Source organism: Pinus tabuliformis, chromosome J, assembly GCF_031772625.1.
Source record: "Pinus tabuliformis cultivar Carrire ecotype Pingquan chromosome J, CPIR1, whole genome shotgun sequence".
NCBI lineage: Eukaryota > Viridiplantae > Streptophyta > Pinopsida > Pinales > Pinaceae > Pinus > Pinus tabuliformis.
Window position 1 is genome coordinate 647775319 of NC_142295.1, and position 24993 is coordinate 647800311.

Genomic DNA, 24993 nt, shown 5'->3' on the forward strand with positions numbered 1-24993 from the left:
GCTAGACGAGGATATAGACCACCTGTAACCTACGCATAAACTCTAAAACGAAAATGTGTTTCCTCACAGGCCGAGAAAAACATTATGAATGCAGGGTGATTCAATGGCGTGAACAAGGGTGTATAAGAGCATAACGCTCTCAAATGCATGAACAGGATTAACGCACAAATGCACAGATAACGGCGGCAATGGTAATCAGATTTACTGAGAATGGGGAAACGCAGAAGTTACCTGGCTAACCCGAGGCTTGACGGCTTTGAAACCTTACATGCACGCGGTCAGACGAAATGATAGATAAAATGGAAACTGAGACTCAAATCAAAACCACAATGATGCTAGGCAGAAGATCATAAACGTTGTTTCTGAAAAGTATGGCGTAAATAGAAAAGAGTTGAAATGTTCATTTACTGAATCCGCAGGCTTTGCAGACTCAGACACCAGATGGCGGCGTTTTGACAGCCTCGAGCTCAGAAAAAAAAATGATGATATTAACACGTATTTTCACGAAGATCAACAATTCAACAAAATGATTTGGAGCGTACCTGAGGATGCTGCGTTGAAGGAGCTCTATTAAGATCGGATCTTCTTTCCTGAGCGGGATGCGTTGACAGAGGCTCTGCTGACGTTTTTTTTTATATCTTGGGCCTATAACCTGCTCAAAGAAAAACGAAAGTACGACAGATATACAAAATTTTGCAGTAAACCCTCAAATTTTTTTTTGCTAAAATCAAAATTTTCACAGCTCTAGAACAGCCAGATTCAACAATGATTGCAGTAACATTTTCAAGCTATCAAACATTTGAACTTTACTGTGAAAATAAAGAAAATCCCTCATGTAAAACAGGAAATAAACTCTAAAAGATTAACCCAGGGCACAAACAGCTGGGCTCTGCACAGAACAGCTTGTGGGAGTCGGCTGGTTCAGCCCAGAACTTCCCCAAACGCCCACAAATAACCTTCACCTAAAAGTTTCCTGCACACCTCAAGCAAGCATCAGCAAAAAAGGGCAAGAAATGCTGCTAGATTTCAAGAGAAAATGGAGATACCTGCCATTTTCCAGAAACCCTACAACATTCAGACCCTAGCACGTGAGCAAGATACCTGTACTCACAATGCTCTGAAGAAATCAGCTATTTTAACTGTTGAAAACTGAAATATGCAGAAAAGCAAACACCTCACAGCAATTCCAGAGAGTAACACCAGCCAGTTTGAACCCCAAAGTCTTTTTATTAATCAGAAATCAGTTTACAAGAGAGCTTTCAGTACAGACTCACAGATCAGATAAACCTGTAAAATGACCCCCTAAGACCCTATAAGAAGGAAATGATCCCAACGGCTAGTTTTGGGTGATCCATGTAGAACTGATCTCGACCGTTGATGAGGATCAAGACACCTCTTGATCTCATCCGTCGATTTTATTTAAAAATGATATTTTGCATGTGTTCACAAAAAATATTATTATTTTATTATTTAGGGTTTTTGCTTTGTTTTATGAATTTTTTATTATTATTATTATTATTATTATTATTTTTTTTATATTTTATTTTAATATTTTATTTATTTTCTAAATGGATCATTTGAACCAAACCGTTGGAAACATCCCCTAGGACCTAGGACCTAGGACTCATGAGGGGATTTAAACATTTCTCAACCCTCAAGACACATTACATCATGACTTTTACAATTTACATCTTAAGGGGACGAACCCACTTTATCATAGACCCTCATAAACCACCCAGTTCTGCGACACAACTATAATCTAGCAGATTAACACGCTAGGATTCTCCTAAAGTCCTAATAACAAAATGCATCCCGGCTTTGGGGTCGGGTTTGAAGGAAAACTCTGCCGATCCATGGATTGGTGAGACTAAAAACCTCCCGGGACGCAAATCATCATTAGAAAGTTAGGTCCACCTAAGCAACTTTACATACATGACTCTGATCTGCTTAGATTATTTACAATTTATACATGCAGACTGGGTTTACAACAAAAATGATCAAGCTGTCGATGACTGTAGGCTGGCACGGACATGTCGCTCAGGAGCTACCCTTCTCTGCCAACAGAAAGGAGGTGTACTGCATGGGTAGTTGACCAGTAGTGGTCAACACATCGAATTAGCGGGCACAGTTGTTGGTAGAGTATTCCAACGACCGTTTTGCATGTGAGGTCCTTGACGGTGCAGTGGTGGATGACCAATACCGGGTGATGAATGAAGTGATCTACTTTTGGAACCGGATTTATTTGGTACCCAACTCCCAGTTGAGGGAGAAGATCCTGTAGGCAGCCCATGACTCACCATTATCAAGGCATTAGGGGTTTACCAAGACTTACAGGACCATCAGAGAGCGCTTTGCATGGAAGGGCCTCAAGGATGATGTTCTAAGGCATGTTCGGGAGTGTGACACATGCCAGAGGAACAAGGGTGAGTAGACACACCCTGTTGGGCTACTACAACCTCTTCCTATTCCTGAGGGGAAGTGGGAGAGCGTGTCGATGGACTTTATCATCAGGTTGCCCACAGCGCAGGGCAAGGACTGCATATATGTGGTGGTGGACTGATTGACAAAGTTTGCACACTTTTTCGCCATCTCAGCCCGGTCCTTAGCCTCACAGGTGGCCGAATTATTTTTCAGGGAGGTATTTCGACTTCATGGTCTTCCGAAGACCATAGTCAGTGATCGGGACAACAGGTTCATGGGAGGATTTTGGCAAGAGTTGTTTCGACTAGTGGGCACAGAGCTCACTCCGAGCACTAGTTATCACTCCCAAACAAATGAACAAACGAAGATTATCAACAAATGGCTGGAGGGTTACTTGCGTAACTATGTGACGGGGCAACAACGTGCATGGATACGGTGGTTGCACTTGGGAAAGTACTGTTATAACACCACGTACCACATGTCCATAGGTATGTCCCCATTCAAAGCCCTGTATGGTTACGATGCATTATCTTTTGCTGACATGATGTTTGGAGACAACAAGGCCCCTAGGGCCAAGGATTGGATACAGGAGAGCCAAGATATCTTGAGGGCTCTCAAGGATAACTTGCAGATTGCGTAGAACCAACAGAAGCTCTACGTAGACAGGGGCCGAGTAGAGAGGCAGTTTGAGGTTGGCAACTTAGTCTTCTTGAGGCTCCAATCGTACAGGCAGTCATCACTGAAGCAGAAGGGGGTTGAGAAGCTCAAGCCTCACTTCTATGGGCCGTACAAAGTCACCAGGAGGGTAGGGGAGGTAGCATATGAGCTGGAACTACCCCCGAGGAGCCAAGTACATAACATTTTTCATGTGTCTTACCTGAAAAAGGCACTAGGACAACAAGTGACAACGACTATAGAGCTATTGCCTATGGATGATGAGGGGCACCTAGTTCTGCAGCCAGAGGCTATTTTGGACACTCATGAGAGGCACTTGTGGAACAAGGTCATCAAGGAGTTTTTGATCAGGTGGAAGAACCTACCGGATGAGGATGCCACTAGGGAGGGGGAACATATACTTCAACACTCTTCATTACAGTTGCTTGAGGACAAGCAACGCTTTCGCGGGGAGGATTGTGATATTCCCACTTAGCAACATTGAAAAGGGAAATATCAGTTTTTGGCTGAATTAATTCACATTAGCACTTAGGAAGTATGGGTTTAGAGGCCCCACTTGTATTTTTGATCAAATGTGAGCCCAAACATTAGAGGATGGAGGAGAAAATGGAGCCACTAGTGGTACATGGCGGCCACTCATGGAGAATTGCGACCCAGAAGTGAAACAAGTTCTCATTGGAGCGAAGTTGGTGGGGGAAAATCAAGTTGGGTCCACATGGGCATTTTGGAGGCTCTTTGAGAGCAAGAGGCACTCATTTTGGTCATTCAAGCATATTTGAGATTTTGTCTTATAGACATAACACGCTTGAGTTGAAGCGAAGTTTTCAAGTGTTGTTTAGCACATGAGCATTTCCGAGCAGAAATTTCAACCCTTGCTTTGGTGGACTTTGAGTGCCAGCCCAAGGAGGGAGTCCCACCTATTCCAGTTCGTACCATCAGCAGGGAGTGCAAGTTTGTGGAGAGGTTTAGTAGCAACAACGCAGTTCTTGGAAGAGGCACGCTTGTAGGTTGAGGAGTGAAGTGATTTTGGGGCTGAGACTTGAGACAAAGTTCGGGGAAGTATTTTATTGCAGATTGCAGCGCTTTTGGGGGCCTTTTGCAGTAGGATTTACAGGTGGTTTGAATTACCCAGCAACAAAGCCATTTAGGGAAAATAGGGCCGAAATTCAAAGGTCAACCATCAAATAATTCCTTTGTGGGTTATTCTAGGTATTTGGTGGAGAGGTCGAGGTTAATTTCCTGGAATTTTCGAAGCAGCGTAGGAGGTCCTAGCAACCATTCTACACAACCAACAACTTATTTTCTGGGCATTCCAGTGTAGAGCCAAGGATAATTAGTGAGCACGCTTGGAGGAGATCTCATATTCATCACTTGGGCTTAGCTAGCTTGCCTCGGGCAATCCCAGGTGCATACTTTCCAAGCATCTATTATACTTCATGAGTTATCAATAAAATGGCTCAGCATCGCAGTTTTTGGCTCTAAATTGGTGTTCTGATGTTCGAGTAATTTTCTGTGTGTTTATGTCTATGCATGCTTTCATTATTTACTGTAAAATTTGTTGATTTGGGGTAGCATCGGATGTGCTCTAGCCACGAAAATTGGTGGAGAGGCTAAGGCACATGAGATCACCAATACCTAGAAAGGGTTTGGGCAAATTCTAAACAGTTTAGGAGATATTAAAATAATTAATATTTTTAATGGATTCCCTAAGTCTAAACTTAGGGAAAATAAAATATTAATGTGAATTAATATGAAACTGTGTTAGAATGGTCCAAAAGACATGGATCAAGCTAGATCTAATCTTAGTCGTTGATTAGGGACTTAATCTCGACTGTTGATTTGTCAACGAGAAAAGTATAAGAGTAGGCTTAGAGCGGGGTTTGCTAAGAGAGATAGAATCAGTGATCAGTTGCAGCGAGGGGCAGTGAGTACGAGGCAAAGAGGCTGGGACAATGCCGAGAGACCAGCGTAGAAGCAGAGAGAGGCAAACGCAGAGCCAGAGGGAGCCACGTAGAGGCAACAGAGACTGTTCAGAGCCAAAAGGACTTGTGTCATCCATGCAGAGGCTGCAGGAGTGACACAGAGAGCTAGAGAGGCTGTGTAGAGCCTCAGTAGGTTGACGCAGAGGGTTTCAAGTTGACGCAGAGGCTAGTAGGGCTGACGTTGAGCTTCAAATTGTGTTGGAGAGGGATTTCGTGGAGCAGGGTTTCCGAATACTTGTTTCCGAAGAGAGGTATTGCTGCCAGATTTTTATCTCTATCGGGTTAGCCAGTTTGGCACCTAGTGTACTCAGAAAAGAACTGCTTAATAATAAAACCCTCAGATAGCTACATCGGTTTTCCCGCATTGGTTTTTCCGGGGACATTAGTCTAAAAATAACGGTGTCACTTGTGTGCTTGTTTCTATTTCCTTCAGTTGATGATCTGTAATGTGTTGAGCATGCACTTGTATTTATTTTCAGGATTTACATGGTAAATAACTTGTTAATTAACAGAACAAGTAGGTAGGAATAAATCAGTAAAGTGCATGGAGGGTTTCTAACTGTTAGACTTAGAAACTTCAACATGGTATCAGAGGGTGGCTGCAGATCACAGGAGCACTGAGGTCATCAGCAGAGCAGAGCAATAGCAGCAGAAAACAGTTGTCCTGAGTGACAAAAGCTGTTCCTAGCCTACGTAATCAAGTTCAAGCCAAGAAGAGGCTGCGCAGAGGCTGAAGGAGGCAAAGACAGGCTCACGCAGAGGCCAGGAGGGTTGACGCAGTTGGCTGAGGGAGCTAGTTTGCCGGTGTCGGGACTGTGCAGAGCCTAGGAGCTCTCACCTTCAGGTTGCTGGGGTTTAGGAGGCTATGTGTAAGTTGCAGAGTGGAGCTGGTGGGGTACTGTAGTCAGAACAGTACCTAACAGGGCAAGACCAAGGAGGAGGGAGTTGTTACCGAGGGTTTCTAGCCGAGAAATCCAGATCAGTGGTGCAGTTGCACAGACGATCAGAGTAGGGGGAATCTCGATATCGGCAGAAGAGTTTCCAGGAGGGAAATCAAGGCTCAGAGGGAGTCACATCGAGAACTTCCAGGAGGGAAGTAGAAGAGCAACATGGCACTAAACGGAGTAAGAGACCAGGACAAACTGGACAGAGCCTCAAACTTCGCAGTTTGGAATGCCAGAATCTTATCCGTACTTGACAGAAATCGTGTCAAGCACTTCGCCTTGAGGATGATAGCGATCCCAGTTGACCCAGCTAATAACGACAAGTACGAGGGGGCAATGGGGAGGGCCAAGAGCATCATCCTTGACGGGTTCAAGGACCATGTAGTACCACACATTACCGAGAAGGAAACGACAAATGAGATGTGGGAGGCCCTAAAGAAATTGTACCAGCATACTTCTGTGCAGAGAAGGATGTTACTAGAAAATCAGTTGCGGTCATACTAGATGAAGAAGGGAGAACCGATCGACACCTTCCTCGGTCAACTGAATGAGATCCGGGATCAGCTGACTTCCATAGGGGCCACGCCGGATCAGGAATTGATGGTGAGAACAACCCTGAACGCAGTCTCAGAAGACTGGGAGGTATTTGTCCAGAGTATATTGGGCAGAGCGACCCTTCCACATTGGGAGGAAATGTGGGCAGCTCTTCGCCAAGAAGAGATCAGAAGGCTAAGCAAGGCGAGAAGTAGCGGCAAGGGGATCAAAGTCAAGGAGGAGGAGGAGGATGTTGCCCTAGCATCTGAGGGAAAGCAAGAGAAACGGAAGAAGGACCTCTCCAAGATCAAATGCTTCCACTGTGGGGAGCTGGGTCATTATGCGACCCAGTGTCCAAGGAAGAAGAACAAGGGAGAGGCCTTCGAGACCAAGGCAGCGCCAGCAAGGGCAGAGAAGGAAGTGGAGACAGACGATGACTGTGCCATGAGTGCACACACACCACTTGAGCGGAAGTGGGGAGACATCGAGCTGTAGTCAGACAGACTACAGGCGATGAGGGGCAGGATCCTTGAGGTACCCAGCCTCTTGGATTAGACCATGCTACGGGAGCCCCGAAGAGGAGTAGCAAGACTAGTGGATGTGGGTAGAGATGGATGCGGATGAAGCGACAGAGAAAGCTACAGTGCAGTATTCCCAGGACAACGCGAGGCTAGCAGGTTGCAATAGTGCGAGAGGCACGGGAATGTTGCACAAGTGCAGGATGGCACAGAGAGGTGTGCAACGGTGCGAGATGCAGGGAGTTGTTGCAGCAACGTAGAGGTCAGAGAGGGAGCACTTGTCAGCGGCAGAGGGAGCTTCAACATCAGGAGTGTTTCTAGCCTGACAGAGATGTCAGAGTTGGGAGATCAGTTACTTCTCAGTAACTGAGTTGCAATGCAACAATTAGCAGTGGTAGTGCTATGGGCATCACAATGCAGCATGATGAGAGGGGTTGCAGTGCAGATGCATCAGTGGCAATGGCAGGGCCATGGGCAATAACACAGATGTAGAGGGAGTTGCAGTATGGATGCAGCAGTGGCAGTGGCAGTGGCAGGGCCATGGGTAGCAGTACATGATGCAGCAATGCAGACGATGCTGGGCAACAGGCCTAGCATCAACACAGGGACCGATGTCGGATGATCATAGTGATGCTTAGTGAGGAGTATTACTAGAGCACAGTCCTCACTAAGAGGGAGTGTTGATTTGGAGTAGCATCAAATGTGCTCTAGCCACGAAAATTGGTGGAGAGGCTAAAGCACATGAGATCTCTAATACCCAGAAAGGGTTTAGGCAGATTCCAAACAGTTTAGGAGATATTAAAATAATTAATATTTTTGATGGAGTCCCTAAGTCTAAACTTAGGGAAAATAAAATATTAATGTGAATTAATATAAAATTGTGCCGGCTAGATCTAATCTTAGCCGTTGATTAGGGACTTAATCTCGGCCATTGATTTGTCAACGAGAAAAGTATAAGAGGAGGCTTGAGTGTCACTTGGAAAATACACCAGAGTGATTAATCATTCTATTCTCTAGAGCGGGGTTTGCTAAGAGAGATAGAATCAGTGATCAGTTGTAGTGAGGGGCAGTGAGTACGAGGTAGAGAGGCAGGGACAGTGCTAAGAGACCAGCGCAGAAGCAGAGAGAGGCAGATGCAAAGCCAGAGGGAGCCACAAAGAGGCAGCAGAGACTGCGTAGAGCTAGAAGGGCCTGCGTCATCCATGCAGAGGCTGCAGGAGTGACGCAGAGAGCTAGAGAGGCTGTGCAGAGCCTCAGTAGGCTGACGCAGAGGGTTTCAGGCTGACACAAAGGTTAGCAGGGCTGATGCTGAGCTTCAGATTGTGCTGGAGAGGGATTTCGTGGAGCAGGCTTTCCGAATACTTGTTTCCGAAGAGAGGTATTGTTGCCAGATTTTTATCTCTGTCGCGTTAGGTAGTTTGGCACGTAGTGCATTTAGAAAAGAATTGCTTAATAATAAAACCCTCAGATAGCTGCATCTGTTTTCCCGCATTGGGTTTTTCCGGGGACATTAGTCCAAAAATAACGGTGTCACTTGTGTGCTTGTTTCTATTTCCTTCAGTTGATGATCTGTAATGTGTTGAGCATGCACTTGTATTTATTTTTAGGATTTACATGGTAAATAACTTTTTAATTAACATATCAAGTAGGTAGGAATAAATCAGTAAAGTGCATGGAGGGTTTCTAACTGTTAGGCTTAGAAACTTCAACAAAATTTCCTTAGGGATATTACACCTATTAGCTTATGGCTTTAGAAAGGGCATTACTTGGGAAACTTGAATTTTGTTAGTGTGGTCTCGTTTTCCCATTCCACATTTTTTACTCCCCTCCGCACATTACAAGCCCTATTTCATCATTTTCGTTCTCTGGGTCCACATGACCACTTGCACACCCCTCCCCTTGTCCACATATTTGGGTCGGGTTGGAAACCTTGCCTTGGAGGTTGATATATTTAAAAGAAAGTTAAAAGCATATCATGGCCATAAGCAATAAACAAAAGAAAAAGAAAATTATAAAATTCAAAAGATGGCCGGGACATTAAATAATAGCATGTGTGCAAAAGCCAAAGATGAGCTCTAACTCTTATCATTATGGCAATCTGTTAAAATTGGCAACTAGGGCCAAACTCCATGTGGGTCACCTTATTTATGGCAGCTGATATTTTTCTTTGATTCCTCTCACCGAGAGGTGTAGGACTGATCTAACGATCATCCAATTTCGACATATATTCATGGAGATATGAATTTATTTGTATTCTTGACAATTTGTCAAGGTCGGCTAGCAAGCAAAACAGTGACTTTTTACCCCCAACTTATCCTCAACGTTTCATATAAAAGGAGGAGACCTTGTGGCATTATTCCACTCATCTCATCACTCATTCTTCTCTCTCCTACGCATTAGAGGAGCAGGTCTCTCACACGTGTGGCTGGAAGGAGGAGGATGCAAATTAGGGCAGCGTTGACTTGGGTTGACCAAGGTACAGGAAGGCTGATTCTTGGTAGCGTTGACCAACGTGGAGGATACTTTGACTCTGGTTTGGGTTGGGCAACCTCTCCTAGGCTAGCCACATTTCTGATCAGCAAATCGGACCTCTGTTTGACTACCCTTTGACCAACGCTGACTATCAAGGGTTGACCGCAGACCTGTCCCTGCATTGAATGCAATTTGACCATCATTTCGTACTGTTTTGGGCTGTATATTCTTGTTGTTGGAGGCCGAGTTGACTGAGGTTGACTTGAGGTCAATTCTAACCTGTTTGACCAACCTTGACTTTGCTGGTTAGGGTTTTGTTGCTGCTGTCATAAAATTACAGATTTGTGTAATTGTACTATCTCTCTCTCTGCTGAATTATTGAAGAATATAAGAAGAATTGATCAATGGTTTCCCCGCATTGGGGTTTGTCCCTGGCTGGTGCCACATCTTGTGTCCTCTTGTCTTGGCTTGTCTTCTACTGTTTATATTTATGTTCTATCTGCATTTTACTATCATGCTGATGTGATTGCTATTATGGAAATTGATATTGGGCTAATAAGAAAATCTGAAGTAAATTGCTCTTAAGCATAGAACATACCATAAAGTAACATTGTATCAGAGCTGAGGTCAAGACAAAACCCAAGCAAGAGTGAAAGAGAAATCACCGAAGACAGTTGGAAAGGTCAAAAGGCTTCATGGGTTCCTCATCCCACTTCCCTTCATGGGTTCCTCATCCCACTTCCCGCCAAAGACAAGCTCCGTGAGAAGTCTGACTATCACGGATGGAAGATGTCTCTTGATCTGACATTGGAAGAGCAAGAAGTGTTGGACTATGTGAGGGGTAAAGTTCCGGAGCCTCCATCAAATGCACTAGTTGCTACAAAGAACAAGTACACTAAGGGTGAAGTCAAAGCAAAGAAGATTATCCGAGATTCAATTGACAAGCGTCTGGTGGCCTACATTTCTGAGTTGAACACCTCCAAGGAGATCTACGACAGATGGGTAAGCTTGTTTAAGGTTAGTGATGCAAATCAAGTTTTGTTCCTCAAAAATAAGTTGAAAGATATTAATAAGGGCAAGGACGAGGATATTCAATCCTACTTCTTAAGGATCACTGGGATCAAGAATGATTTTCTATCGATTGGAAAAGTATTCCTGACAGGGAACTTACTATCACTACCCTTGGAGGGCTCCCATCCAAATGGTATATATTTAGAACCACTCTTCTCAATAATGATCGAATTTCGGGGTTTGAAGAATAGATGTCGAGATGCATTCAAGAAGAGACAAGGATGGTGGAGCAAGAAATGCCTTCAAATGAAGGCAACCCCACTGCTTTCTCCTCTCATGCCAAAAGGAGAAATAATTCTAGGTCTAAAGGACATTTCAAAGGAAAGCCCGGATCGAAGGGTGGAAGGAAGGGAAGATGCTTTTGTTGCAACAAATTTGGCCACTATGGGAGGGAGCGTCCAAAGAAAGGACACATCACATGATGATGACCAAAATCACTGCAGGGGCAACTTCAACAACAATCAAAGGAATGGCAGGTTCAATGGCAAAGGAAAGAGGAATGCAGGAAATCAAAGAAATGGTCAACCCTCCAAGAAAGCAAGGAACTCCAGGTATGAATCAAATGTTGTTAACAATAAGCAGGATGAGTATTATCTTATATCGACGCTCTCCACTACCTCTCCTCTGGACTCATTGGGAAATTGGCTTATTGATAGTGGTGCCTCAAGGCACTTCACTGGTTACAAGGAAGCTCTCTCTAATTTGATAGAGAAGGAGAGAAACTTTGAGATTATCCTTGGAGACAATGCCACCTATCCCGTAAAGGGTGTAGGGAATGTTACTCTTCAATTAAATCAAGGTAACACGATCCATTTGCAAGAAGTTTTATATGTACTTGATCTCAAGAAGAACTTGGTGTCCATTTCGGCAATGGAAGACAAAGGCTACAAGGTAGCAATCATCGATGGCAAGGTACGTGTTTGGCAAAAGAATTTTATAGATGATTTTACTCTTGGGTTTCGGGATGACTCTTTATATCAAGTTGGAGGAAGTCCATTGGGGGTCATGTCTTGCGACACATCTCTACAATCTGAACTATGGCACTAGAGGTTTGCCCACCTTCATTACAAGGCTCTACCTGATGTGAGACAGATGGTGACAGGGTTGCTCGAGTTCAAAGTAGAGCATGAAGGTGTATGTCCGGGATGTGCCGAAGGAAAGCTTAAAATGGGACCATTCCCCTCAAGCCATAGCAAGTCTACAGATATATTGCAGTTGGTCCACTCTGACATATTTGGTATGATGCCCGTAAACTCTTTGGGAGGATATCTATATTATCTCACTTTTACAGATGATTATTCTCGCAAGGCTTGGATATACTTCTTGAAAAGGAAAGATGAAGTGTTCACCTGGTTCCGTCACTTCAAAGCCTTGATCGAGAATCAAACTGAGAATAGAATCAAGATATTAATGACTGATAATGGGACCGAGTATGAATCCAATGAGTTCCCTGACTTTTGCAAAGAAGCTGGCATTAAGAGGGAGACCACAACACCATACACTCTTGAGCAGAATGGTGTGGCTAAAAGGAAGAATCGTACGATTGTGGAAGCCGTTCGTGCCATGCTCCATGATCAACCTGTGGATCCTATTGATCCTCCTATGGATCCTATTGATCCTCCTCTTCAAGTGGGTAAATGCTAAAAGTTGATACCTAGGGCATCAATTTTTAGCATCCTTAAGGATCTAGCTTATCTATCTCATCTTTGACTCCATATGCCTAAAGAACAAGGCATTAGTCCAAGTTATTGGTGATAAATCCTAAATTTTCTCCATAATTTTCTCTCCTAAAATCGGTCTTTTTAAGGCTAGGGCCAAAATCTAGGGCTTGCAGGGAAAGTTTAGGGAAGAGGCTTTTTGGTGATTTGAGAACCTAAGCATCAAGCTTAGGGCCTGCGCTTCCTATTCTCCAAGTTTGGTGGGCATCCACTCAAATTTCGTTCATAAAATCTCTTGCCCTAAGTGTTTTTTCAAGAGGTAAACCCTAGTTCTTTTCCCCTCAACTTAAGGACTTCCTTGAGGGTTGTATGAACTTGGTACTTGTTGAAGTAAATCATAAGAAGCCTTCTTTCCCAGGCCTTGACTTTGTGAATACCTAATATCATAAAAAAATCTCAAAACCCTAAGTCTCGTGCCTCCTTTTCTAGGGATTTTCTTTTAGAGCGTTTTTCTTCTTTGAAGCCTTGAACCATTATTGAGTCTCTCTCTTGAATGAGCTCTAGCTTGACCACTTGGTGCCTTATACCTAGCACATCTATCTTAAGTGATCTCCCTCCTACCAGGACTCCTTAGATCGGTGAAAGTTTGTAAATAGCAAGGGATTTTGGCGAAGGTGACATTGGGCCTCTACCCCATTATTAGCACTTTGTCTAGCACTTGTCTTGAAGGGTTTCCCTCTCCAAGGCCTGTTAGATTTTGTGGTAACAATACTTTCAAGTGAAAGAGAGGCCAACTGAATCTTTACCTCTTCTTCATCAATTTGCTGAATACGACAATAAACTTCTATTTGTCAAATCCAATTGTCTAATTTTTTTGCATTAAGGTCGCCGTTATACAGTGATAAGTCGAACTTAACATCCAACTTCAACAATGGCTTCTTTGAAGCAATTTTCTTATGAAGAGATGACAACAATGAATTTGATGGAGAAGAATGAGGAGAGGAAGGTCTCAAAGGGGGAGGAGAAAACGAAGGAAGAGTGGGGCTGATCACCCACATTCTTTATTTGACTGGTGCCTTCTCCTATCTGAAGTCATCTTTCTTTATAGAGCTCTTCCACCTTTGATCGCTGTTAGTCAAGGTTGTCATTGATGTCAATATGGAAAATATTCTTGAGATACCTAATGAATATCATGAAACTCTAGAATGAGATGATAAGGTTGAAGACAATAGATGCCTGGTTCCAGATGATGATGTCATAACTCTTGTTTGATAAGAATGCCATCAATTAATATGTCAAGCCACTATTGAAGAAGTCTTGAGAAGTGCCAAGTGCCAAGTGTCAATCATATGCCTTGATTGATGATCTAGAAGCCCTTGATGACCAATGGAGGACTATACTCGATGAAGTCATACTCTTGAAGAACGACCACACTTGATGATGGTCTCGATGACATGATTGGAAGAGTGCTTTGGAGCTTTCCTAATGACAAATTAATGAAGGTTGTGCTATGACATATCACTGCACTTGTATATAATGATAGTGTTGAATACGTGATGTTGAATTTTGTAAGTCTATCCATTAGAAAATCAATCTGTATTCTGCTAGTTTATTTCTTCTACTTGTTTAGAATCGAACAAGTTATTTAATGCATTAAATACCGAAATAAACACAATACAGTCACAACATCTACAGATCATCAACTGAAAGAAAACAAGCACACAAGTGACACCGTTATTTTGGACCAATGTCCCTAGAAAACCCAATGCGGGAAAACTGGTGCAGCTATTCAAAGGGTTATATTATTATGCAGTGTATCTGAGTACAACTGGGTGCCTAACCGGCTCACTCGACAGAGAAAAATACACGGCAGCAATACCTCTATATCCGGAAACAGGTATTCAGAAAACTTGTCCCACAAAACCCTCTCCGGCACAAGTGAAGCTCGGCGCTGGCCCTTCTGACCTTTGCGTCAGTCTCCCACTGAATTGCGTCAGCCCCAGGACCTTCTGCGTCAGCCCTATAAGGCACTGCACAACCTCTGGGAGCCTCTGCGTCACTCCCTCTGCCCTCTGCGTGGATGACGCAGTCTCTCTGGGCTTTGCGTTGCCTCTGCTGGGCTCTGCGTAGCTTGGACTGACTGCTGCTCTCGCTCTCTCTGCTTCTGTGCTGGTATCCTAGTATTGTCCCTGCCTCTTTGCCTCATACTCACTGCCCCTCGCTACTGATCACTGATTCAACTTTGCTTAGCAACCCCGCTCTAGCAAAATGAATGACTGATCACTCTGGTGTATTCTCCAACTGACCCTCAAGCCTCTTCTTATACTTTTCTCGTTGGTCCATCAACGACCGAGATTAAATCTCTAATCAACTGCTAAGATTAGATTTGGCTTGATCCATGACTTTTGGAACCTTCTAACCCAGTTTTATATTAATACCCATTAATATTTTATTTTTCCTAAGTTTAGACTTAGGAACTCCATTAAAAATAATAATTATTTTAATATCTCCCACACCAGGTACAATCTGTCCAAACCATTTATGGGTCTTGGATATCTCATGTGCTTTAGCCTCTCCACCAATTTTCATGGCTATAGCACATCCGATGCTACCCCAAATCAACACGTGATGTTACCATGATGACATGGATACTGCCTCCTACATGATGACACTATGATCCTTTGATTGATGACTAATGATCCAATGATGAAACAATGGAGAAGCTATGCTATCCCAAACTCCTTATGCACAAAAATTAAGGACAGTCATAAAGAAAATAGTTTTTACCACCTTAGAGGCATCCTTCCAAAATGATTCATATACCATCTTTTAGAGTATGTTTTTCCTTTCCAATGAGCCCTTACTTGCCTCGAAACTCCAAATAGTTCGTGAGATATTGAATTTCTAAGTCAAGAAAATTATATTTAGCAGTGAGCCAACCTACACCTTGTCTTTCAAGTCGGCCTCCATACAGTGACGTGTCTCTTCGCTTTGGCTTGCAAAAATCACTATATATAAGGAGTTCGGACCTCATTCTCAACTGTGCAATTCCGTGATCATCACAGAAGTGCCACAACAGCTCGGATAAGGGAAAATAAGGGAGAAAGGAGCACAAGAATAATTTAAAATGATTTGGGTCTAAATCTTTATTACAATTATAGTGATTTGAACATCTCTGGACAGAAATATATCTTGGAGAGGAGTCTTATCATTTTCGGACTATGATCCTTGAAAATAGAACTGTGGTCTCTTTATCCCCTATAGCTTGGATTATGTGATTGTAATACATACCTTGTTGGAACTATGGTGTAATAGGCTCAAATCCTTCGCTATGGTATATTCTCTTGGCTCAAACTTTGTAGAGGATTGCAGTACCTTAACTGTGATCATTCAACGGTGGTAAACCTTCTAACTCAGGTAGTGATAATCTTCCTCGAATTATGGGAAAAGAACTTGTGGTGTGACTATACTGTGATAAATTCTCCTTGGATAGTGGAAATACACCTTGTTTAGCTCAAACACCTTCAAAATTGAAGTATTCTTTGTAGCAGACTCCTTTGTACTCGAACTGTGGTGACAACAGTGCAGTGCCACCTCCTTTCTCGGATTGTGGTGAAGTACAGACTTAGAGCATATATGTTAACTCTTTTTGAAGTTTAGAGCAGTCTTTGGAAGCATTTCTGAAACATAGTTGAAGTCTGAGCACCCTTGTACTGGATTGAAGACCTTGTTCAAGCATACATACTTGTGCAGATCTTGGAGTAGCTTGTTGAGTAGAATTAGAGCAACCTCTTTAAGGAACCTTTGTGTTGATTAGAGGTAGCAGATCTTGGTGCACTATTGAAGCCATTCCTTGGAGCAACACTATTGAAGACTTAATGAAGTAGCTGTGTAAAAGGCTATTTGGGTGACACCCTTGAAGAATTTGTGGAGACCTTTTTTGAAGTCTGTGTGAAGTGATCTTGAAGAAGATCCCAGATTGGAGCATTCTTGTTGAGTAGCCTTGACTGACCTTGGAGACACTGTTGAAGACAGTTTGGTGAATTGTCTTGAAGATAACATTGAAGACCATGATGCATCGTTGATGACATCATGAGGTGACTTGGAGAATTTGCTTGGGTACGATGAAGAGCAATGGTGACACCTTCTAAGAGATCAAGGTTGTCATTGATGACGTGACGTGGAGACTAAGTGAAGGGATAGCTGAAGATTGACAGGGCTCGTTGAAGAAGACATTGGGAGCCGTGAAGTATAACCAAATATATCTTGACGAAGTAAAGCAAGGGTTGGAGCCTCGTAAAGACAAGGTTGGTGCCTTGGAGGATAGGGTTGGAGCCCTAAAGGATCAGAGTCCTCAAGAAACCAAGTCAGAGCTTGAACTAGATATAAGGTTGGAGCCCTTGAGGTTGGTGCCTCAAAATTGACAAGGTTGGAGCCTTGGAAGTCCAAGTCGGTGCTTGGCAAAATACAGGTTGGAGCCTGGGAGATTGAAGATTAGTGTCTTCATCTAGGGTTGGAGCCCTAAGTATATTGTAAAGAAGAAACTAATAAAATCAATATTTCTTATTGTTCATTTTGTGTTCTAAATATAAGTGATCTAACTGGTAAAAATAACAATTAAAAAGAAATATTGATTCACCCCCCTTCTCAGTATTTCCAACAATTGCAATGTACTGAATGCCTCGAGAAAATTCGTCTCAGAGTTAAAATGATTCTTTCGTCTTGGCGAAGCCATCTCTCCTCTTTGAGTGAAGCTCCTCGAATGACCTTTGGGATTATAAGCTTCAAGTTTACCTTCTCCCTTTTTAAGCTTAAACCTGGTAATCATTCACACTCAAGAACCAAATCAAACTAGATCATTTAAGCTTTGTTTCCAAACTTGATCAAGATCTTTTATTGTGAGCCTATGATTTATTGGGCCTAAAACAAAATGCGAAATACCAAGCTTGACAAAAAGCTATTAAAGCAAATAACATAAATAAACAACTGCAAATAAAATAAAAGAACACTGTAACATAAATAAACAACTGCAAATAAAATAAAAGAACACTATAACATAAATAAACAATTGCAAATAAAATAATAGAACACAACGAGATTGATAACGGAGTTCACCCAATGTGGGCTACGTCTCCGGGTCCACTTCCAATGGAGTGGCCTCTTCAATTATGATGCAAAATGATTCAAATTAAATCAATTCCCCAATTTCTAGCCGACTCTCTATTTTGTAGCTTTATAAAAAGCCTCTAAGAACCCCTTGCAAAACTCTCCAAAAAGGGCACAAACTCTATGCATTATTACAAAACAGTGATAACCATGCTACAAAACCAAAGGGCTCAGCCTTTTCTTTAACACCATAACATTGTTTGCTACACAATGACCTTTAAATCTCTTGTCGACCTATCTGTCCCTTTCCTGCACTTCAAAAGGGCCAAAACTGTGTTTTACACATAATACACACTATAAACAAGGCCTCAAAATGCAAGTGTTAGGCAAAAATATCACATCCACAAAGTTGTGGTGTATTGGCAAAACATTTTGTATATATTGGCATTGGGGTTCGCAGCCCCAGGGTTGAGCTCATGGAGGTTGCGGCCCAACTCGTTGGAATCATATAAAAATAGCATATGTTATATATGGCACATATTAACACTGGCATGCTATACATGACCATATGTTTGTTAATCCACCGAACCATATAATATACCGTGGTCCACGTGCTTTGTTGTCCAACCAATCACTTGTGATTGCGTGGCTTTGTTGTCGGTGGGCTGTTGGACATGTGCTCGGTAGCTATGCGGAGAATTCGGTCAATTGGGAGGTCGTGCGTCAAGCTTGTGGCTTTCCCCCCCTTTTCAGCAATCAGTGATAACAAAAACTTAAATATAACATTCGCCAGTTATGTTTCAACGACGACTTGTGGCTTATTGTTGGAACTGTTGGCCACTTGCTTGGAGGTCTCGCATTCAAATCTCGTTGGTGCCCGTATGTTGAGCCACTTTTTGGCGTTTTGTGGTGCCTCATGGTGCCCTTCAATTGGGCCACCAGATTGGTCCATGCCATGCATCTAGCCATCGCCACATCAGCCTCTGCTTGCCACATCAACACTGACTCAATGCCACTTTTCTACTCACTATGCCACGTCATTTGACATCTGCCACATCACCTTGTCCTTACTGCAATGTGTCACGTCCAGACACTACCATGTGTCCTAACAAGTTCGCCTTTTTCATGTTGGTCAAAATCTTCAAACTGCCGTAACTTCTTCATACGGACTTCGTTCGATGTGATTCAAGTGGCATTGGAATCGTCTCGTTGAGCTTTTTGACATGGCGCTATTTGCATCAAATTTTGGGGACTTTGAATTTTAGGCCTTTCTGGATCCCCTTGGATCATTAGTGAGAGTCTAGAATTCTTTGAAAAGATAGTGGAATTGTCATAGTGTCTCATAGTTAGCCGTCAGCCTCTGCCTGCCACATCAACATTGACTCAATGCCACTTTTCTATTGGCTATGCCACATCACCTTTTCCTTACTGCCATGTGTCATGTCCACATGTTGCCACGTGTCCTGACAAGTTTGCCTTTTTTCATGTTGGTTAAAATCTTCGAACTACCATAACTTCTTCATACGGACTCCGTTCGATGCGATTCAAGTGGCATTGGAATTGTCTCCTTGAGCTCTTCGACATGGCACTGTTTCCATCAAATTTGGGGGACTTTGAATTTTAGGCCTTTCTGGATCCTCTTGGATCACTAGTGAGAGTCTAGAGTTCTTTGAAAAGATAGTGGAACTGTCCTAGTATCTCATAGTTAACCATGTAATGGAAGATGAAGTGCTCCTTAGTCTCAATCTCCTAAGATGGCACATTTGGTAGATCTTGTTTGATTGGTCAATTTAGTGGTCCATCTTGACTTGAAGTCTATGCGAGCCCACTATAAATTGGCCTAGGGTGATATGAAGAGTGTGCATCCAATGGCGAAGTATGTAAGGGAGCCAACGATGAGTCAATCCCTTAGATTCATGAAGTGCTAGTGTAGAAGGTCATTTGTGGATGCAACTTGCCCTGAGGGTTTATCCAAGTGACCTTAACAAACTGACTACAAATATCATCTTTTGTTTGGTAGGTAAGAGATGGTTGGGCAAATCAAGGGAGTAAAGTTGTTGGTGATTTCAATCTCTGACCTCCTAAAAGATCAATGATGATCAATGAGAGTCTTCTTCATCTTGGTGAAGATCATGACCTTGGCTTTACCTACTAATGAAAGTCACAAAAAAGAGCTAAGGCATCTAGCTATCTCTGTAACCTTTTTGGGGATGAGGCCAAGAGGATCACATTGTCAACAAAAAGCAAGATAAATATCAGATGGTGGAGAAGGCGACTGTCTTTGTATTGGATGTGCTCATGTAGGAAGGACTCTAACTCTTTAATATAAATCTCTTTAAATAATGTGGGGGATAGAGGAAACCTTTGTTTGACCCTTGTAGTACTCTTAATATAATTTAATTCTTGGTGGGTTGTGCAGATGTGTAAGGATTCTCTCGTATAGATGAATGTTGGCAATCAATAAAGTCTTTAAATACTAATGCCTTTGAGCCTCTTTAACAATGCCTTTTGAGGCATAGAGACAAACACTTATAGAAAATATACAAAGAAGTGGCAAACTTTCGTAGAGCAATGCCGCGCCTCCTCAATGATTGCTTGGAGTGTAAGGATGTGATTATTGGTTTGGTGAATATGTAGAAATTTAGCCTAATCTCTAGCCCTGAGTTATCTTACTCAAGCTTCCCAATGAACTTCAAATGGAGGACCTTAGCATAGAGCTTTGAGAAAGTTTGGCCAACCATGATTGTCCTATAGTTATTGGGATTGACACTAGAGCTCGATTTGTGGATTGGGTGAACTTTGTGATGTAGCCAGGATTGTGGAAAATTTGTAGAGGAGGAGCAAAATCTTGCCTTTATCAACAAGATGAAGAAGAGCAACATGAAAGGAGGGGACATAGGAAGGGTCATGAAGGGAAGATAGAGGATTCAGGGTTTTCTAGTTAGTGAAATGACTTGAGTCACATAAAGTATTTCAAGTGTCAAAAGTTTGGTCGCTATGCTTCTTAGCATCATGAGAAAAAGGGGAAGGGCAACCATTAGCAACATAAGCAATTTGTAGGGAGTGTAGAAGCATCAAATAGAGTGGATGGGCTTTCATCCAAGCTTGAGTCACTTTTTTGTGGTCTCATGTCTCTCATCTAACATTGTGTTTGGTGTTGGATTATATGTGATTGGTGCCTCCAAACATATGACCTCTAAAACGAAGGCCTTCATCAAACATCAGGAGTAGGAAGTAGGTATGCAAGTGGAACTTTGTGATGATGCCATAAGAGTAGTGGGATCCATCTCGTTCTAGATGCCATTAGATGATATTCTTGAGCTTACTAGTGTTTTTTATGCACTTGGCTTGACTAAGAATCTTTTCTTAGTTTTAGTGATGATAGATCTAGAATATATGTTTGAGTTTGATGATAAACAAGTCCTCATTTGGAAGATATACTTGGATCTTGGTTGGGTTTTAGCTAGAGGTATTTGAGGGGATGGTTTTATATGTTGTAGGGGGATCCTATGAGAGCCCTTGTGCATAATAGTGACAATTTGTGTGAACTTGGGCACATGAGCCTAGGTCACTTGCACTTTGGAGTGTTGCCAATCTGAAGGACATGGTGTAGGGATTGTCGAACTTAGCGGTTGAGAAGAAAAGAGTGTGCAAGGGTTGTGCAATTAGCAAGCATGTGAAGGCCACTTTTCCTAGTAGTGAGCATAGATTAACAGAGATGCTTGACATAATGCACTAAGATGTATGTGGATCCATGACTTTAGCTTGCTTGTCAATTAATATTTATCATGTGTCATTTATTGATGATTTCTTTAGGAAGCCTTGGATTTACTTCATGAAGACCAAGGACAAGGTCTCTGGGAAGTTTCACGAGTTTAAGGCTCTAGTAGAAAATCAGATTGGAAAAAATGTTAAGGTATTAAGGTTTGACAATGGAGGGGTGTATACCTCCAAGGACTCTGACATTTTTTGCAGGAAAGCAGGGATCATGGAGCTAACAATGGCCTACAACCCTTAGCAGAATGGAGTTGTAGAGAGGAAGAATAGGTCCAACGTAGAGATAACCAAATCTATGATTCTGGATCTATATTTGTGCATTCGTCTTTGGGAAAAAGCATGTCCCACAACTTTCTATATTCTTGATCGGTGTCCTCATTTTTGAATGAACAGAGGAGTCATTCATAGGCGAGAAGCCAAGGATAGATCTTTATGTTTTCTGTTGTGTTGTCTACATTGATATTGTTGAAGAGAATAGGATCAACCTGGAACCTTCTAGTTTGAAGGACATTTTTCTAGGTTATAGAGAGACCTTTAAAGTTCACAAAGTCTACATTCCATCTAAGCAGAAGGTAGTTGTGAACAGAAATGTCAAGTTTTATGAGGATCCATTGTCCTCCTAGTCTTTGGAATTGGAACCTCTAGCAGTCTCTGAGGAAGTAGAGAAGCTTGCTGCCCCAAAGTCTGATCTGCAGATTTCAGAAAATCAGATTCAAATCAGCAAGCTTTCATAGGTTCAGGGGATGCCTCTTTACCATCCAGTTGAATGCTAGAAAGCCTAGGTGTCTAACCTAGACAGTATAAGATGCACAAGTGCAAGTTGGAGTCCTAAGACTTCATTTTGGGTAAGTCATCCTCCCAAGACGTTTCCAACTTATGTAGCATTGATGTAGAGCCTTTAGTTTTGAGAAAGAAGTAGGTCAGTAGGTTTGTCAAGGTGCCATGGTGCACAACTCCATCATGAAGAATGATGTGCCGAAGATTGTGCCTAGACCAAAGGGGAAGTTAGTGATTGACTCTAGGTGGCTGTAGAAGGTTAAGCATGCAGTAGATGGCAGCATAGATAAGATAAGATAATTTTATTAATGTCCAATGAATGACCACAAAAGTAGGTCAAAGGGACTGAAAAGTACAGCCAGTATGAATACAAAGTGGGAGTGCATATGCAACTCTGAGGAAATGTAAAGAGTACTAAAAAGCTTGGTTTGTGGCTAGAGGGCTCTAGCCTCTCCCAATAGGAGAAAATTGACTATGAGGCGCTTTTTCCCTTGTTGCTAGGTATACTTCCATCAAATTCATTATGTCTTTAGCATTTGTCTTCGGTTGGCATTTATGTCAATTAGATTTGAAGAAAATATTTCTTAATGTTTGATTGAGGTGGCGTACATACATTAGTGAAGATGCTTTGAGGTGCAGTGTGTGAGACCCATGCTTGTAGCTTGAAGAAGGGTTTTATGGGCTGAGGCAAGCACCGGATACATGGTACTCCAGGATCAATGAGTATCTTTTAGGTTTGGGTTTCACTAAAACATATGCAGATTCCAATCGTTACTATTTGTTTGATGATTCTATTCTCTTGTTTTAGTCTTGTATGTAGGTGGTCTTACACTCACAGTAAGTTCAAAGAAACTCATAGCGTGGTGCAATGTGGAACTGGCAAAAGAATTTGATATGAAGGACATCATCTCGATACACTACTTTTTGGGTCTAGTGATGTGGTCTTCCTTTGATAGGGTATGTAGTTGAGATTTTGAAAAGATTTCAGAAGATGGATCGTAAGCCCATGGCTACTCCTATTGTAGCAAATCTGAAGTCATTTGTTGATTCATATACATACTTGATTATTTAATCGATGTAGAGGCAGTTGATAGGTTCCCTCATGTATCTGGTAAAATACCATATCTGACATCTGTTTTGCAGTGAACACCTTGAGTCAGTAATAAGTATATGGTGGAGCCTAGGAAGGTTCATTTGGTTGCAGGTTGCACCAAAACATGTGCTTTGGTACTTGAAGGACATGTTGCATTTCTGTTTGAGGTATTTGGCAATGGAGAGTTGATATTGCATGGGTTTACTGATACTGATTGGGCAGGTAGTGCTAGTGATTGGAGGAGCAGTTCAGAGTGTTGGTTCAATTTGGGTTCAAGCATGCTTTCTTGGTTCAACAGGAAGCAGAATTCAGTGGCACTTAGTTCATCAGAGGTAGAGTATATGGCAGCTATCTCTGCTAGTTGTGAAGCCATCTGGTTCTCAAGTTATCAGCAGAGGTGACAGATTAGACTTTGGACACTACCATGATTTACTGTCACAAGTAGAGTCGTTTCAAACTTTTTTGACAAGCCAACGTTTCATGGTTGGTTGAAGCATACTTAGATCAGGTCCCATTTTATAACTGACAGAATTCAAAAGAGAGTAATAGTTTTTCAGTCCATTCCTACAGATGAACAGGTTGCGGACATATTCACCAAACCTTTGAAAGGGAGAAGTTTGAGATGTTTAGGGAGAAACTTGGTGTGGTGGGAGAACACTTATGTTGACAGGAGGGGGTGTTAGTTTACCTGTGTAGCATGGACAGTGTTGCAACTATAGTGCTCTTTCCTTTTACAAGCAGTCAGTGCAGCAGAGTTTTGTACAGCTATAGTGTGCCCTCCAGCAGCTCGTACAATAATTGAGTGTGCACTAGTATTTATGCAGGGGAGAGGGAGATATTGGCATGCATGCACTATTTCCAGTCTTTCCATTTTTTAGATGCTTTTCCTATATTCAGTGGTTAGTTTTAAATTCACGTTTTAGTTTATTTAGTTTTGTTATGGCTGTGGCACAAATCCATAAGTTAGTAGGGGTGCTCTTGCATGAGGATTTTCCTGCTTAATGAAAGGTGCAGATCTGAAGGAGGGTGAACCTTATCTTGGCTTGGTTATGCATGCATGCTACGTGCACTTGGGTTAGATTTCACACTGCCAGTCTAGGCATATCTTTGTCTTGGTTATCGACGCATGCTAGGTGCAGTAGGCTCAGATTTCACGCTGCCAGTCTAGGTGCTGTTGTGATGCATGTGCTTATCTATATCTATATATATATATATAGATATTGTATCTCTCTTCTTTCTATATAAAGGCGAAGCATGGTGCACTATTTTTTGGTTCAAGGATTTGACATTGTAGCTGTAGTTTTTCTTTCTGTTTTTAGATTTAACAGAAAATTATAGACGTTTTGATGGCCAGATTAGCACATTTGCTGTTTTATTTATCAACATCAAGTGTTTGTAGGTAAAATTACTCCTAGCAGAAATTTTGATTGGTGTTTTCAGTATTAACGATCTATAGTTTCAGGCTAGTTTTTACAGTAAAGAATCTGTTCACAATGGTCTGATTTTTGACACAAACATCTTCCCAAGTCTTGTTGTATGTTTGTTTGAACCTGCTCTCTCTCTCTTTCTTTTGTTAAAGTACTAGCAGAAATTTTGATTGGTGTTTTCAGTATTAACAATCTATAGTTTCAGGCTAGTTTTTACAGTAAAGAATCTGTTCACGATGGTCTGATTGTTGACACAAACATCTTCCCAAGTCTTGTTGTATATAGTTACAAGTTAAGAGTCTTGTTCTATGTTTGTTTGAAACTGCTCTCTCTCTCTCTCTGTATATGTGTGTGTGTGAGCACGTGAATTATAAAATTGTTTAAAGCAGCGTATCGCCGTATAGTCCATCAGACTACTGATACTCTTGGAAACTTGGAATGAATAAGACAAATTTGTATGTCTGAAGTTTTAATAATATTGAGTCTGTGTACAGAAATATGTGCCACGTTCCTTCACATTCCGCGATAGCAGAGGACT

At 42.0% G+C, this 24993-nt stretch overlaps 1 long non-coding RNA gene across 1 annotated transcript in view; it reads left to right on the forward strand.

The window, feature by feature from the left end:
* LOC149228581 (uncharacterized) overlaps positions 1–24993 on the forward strand; it is a 58435-nt gene that overhangs the window by 33086 nt on the left and 356 nt on the right. The gene's annotated exons all lie outside the window — the stretch shown is intronic.